The 1,686-nt window shown below is 39.3% G+C and overlaps 1 long non-coding RNA gene across 1 annotated transcript; it reads left to right on the top strand.

Moving 5' to 3' along the window:
- Positions 1-286: 286 nt before the first annotated feature.
- Positions 287-1,686, top strand: LOC140324588 (uncharacterized). The gene is made up of 3 exons (XR_011919551.1): positions 287-515; positions 621-758; positions 1,534-1,686. It is a non-coding gene; the product is annotated as an uncharacterized lncRNA (long non-coding RNA).

The raw sequence follows: 1,686 nt of genomic DNA on the forward strand, positions 1-1,686 counted from the left end.
CATTTATAGGACAATTAAGACTCGTATACGTGTGCAGAATAATTGTTACGTCTGTAGAGTAGTTCTTACTAAAAAGCTACTTTGTACCTTTTTGGGTATGGAACAAAAATGATAGAAAACGTGAAGGTCATATTGATAAATGAAGAATCCGTGTACAAAATCAGCTATTGTGCCCTGTGTGATTCAGTAGTTTGTAAAAAGGCACAAATATTTTTATTCTTTTATAGTCCTATAGATTTATAGTCTTATTTCTGCGTGTATTTTTTCTTTTTTTTTTTTAGTTTAGCGTTTTTCACTAGTGCATATATTTTTTAGGTTTTAAACTTGTAGATCAGATATTAAACCTAGACCTTGTCTTACACCTTATGTTTTTATTATACACAGGTACACCTTGCTGCCCACTGGTGTGCTGCAGATAACTGCCCTTCAAGTTGAGGATGGGGGCACATTCCGCTGTGTGGCCAAAAATGCTGCTGGCATTAAATACAGTCCCGAGGCCCTACTGACTGTCACAGGTTTGAGAACATAATAATGACTAGTCAATACAATCTATTATAACAAGAGGAAAACCTTGTTATATGAATATATTACAGTAGTCATAATAATATTTTCTATTGTAGGTCCTTATTACACTGGATATAAGGATCCAATGATTCTAGTTGGTCCTGAGAATCTTACCAAGACCATTCATCAGACAGCAATTCTTGAATGCATGGCTACTGGAAATCCCCGACCTATTGTGTCCTGGAGCCGCCTTGGTAAGTTATGGAAATATAATGAACACAAATGCCATTGGTGAAATAGCAATGTCTGACTTCTATGGTGTGACATGAGTATTAGCTGCTGTGAATATTAAAGGGTCAGAACACTTAAAGGTAATATTTTGTACAAATTAGTGCAGTCAGGGAGGTAAGTTGCATTCTCTGTTCCTGATAACCTTGGAACTATGGGCTTTTCTCTCTTTCAATGCCCTATCCCCATCAACCCACAAGACCATGTAATGCACCCTCACCTAAATCTGCTGTCCATCTCTCGCCATCACTATTTCTGGGTGCAGGGGACTGGTAATCCGGTGCTGCAGATGTGCCCACATTGGCCAGTCTCATAAAGTTTCTTTGCTCTGATGTCACCATTGCGTACTCCTCTTCTGGACAGCCAATAGGTGTCCATATCATGCAGGCAGTGACATTGACACACAAAGAATTACCCCATCTTCTGTAAAAGTAAAAGCGAAAATACCTGGAATTATAAATTATGTGACTGTAGTAAAAAGGACATTTTACTGGGATTTGGTAATGCCAGTAATGAATTGAAGGGGGTGGTAGGTATTTAGGGGTGCACTTCTCGTTTACTTTGTAATTATGCCCATTTGTGTTCTTTATGTTCTAAACTTATGTTCTGGTATCTCTGGAAGTTTACATGTTGTCATGCGGAACAGACAAAGTCAATTGCAACTGACATCCTAATATCTTGGACCTACAACATGTAAAGAAGAAGCTGCATTTAATAAACATGCCTTTGGGTCTCTTGCAGATGGCCGTCCTATTGGTGTGGAAGGTATTCAGGTATTGGGAACAGGGAATCTGATGATTTCAGATCTTACAGTACATCACTCAGGAGTCTACGTATGTGCCGCTAACAAGCCTGGAACCAGGGTGCGCCGAACAGCACAAGGGAGACTTGTAG

This window comes from Pyxicephalus adspersus, chromosome 2 (genome assembly GCF_032062135.1).
Source record: "Pyxicephalus adspersus chromosome 2, UCB_Pads_2.0, whole genome shotgun sequence".
NCBI lineage: Eukaryota > Metazoa > Chordata > Amphibia > Anura > Pyxicephalidae > Pyxicephalus > Pyxicephalus adspersus.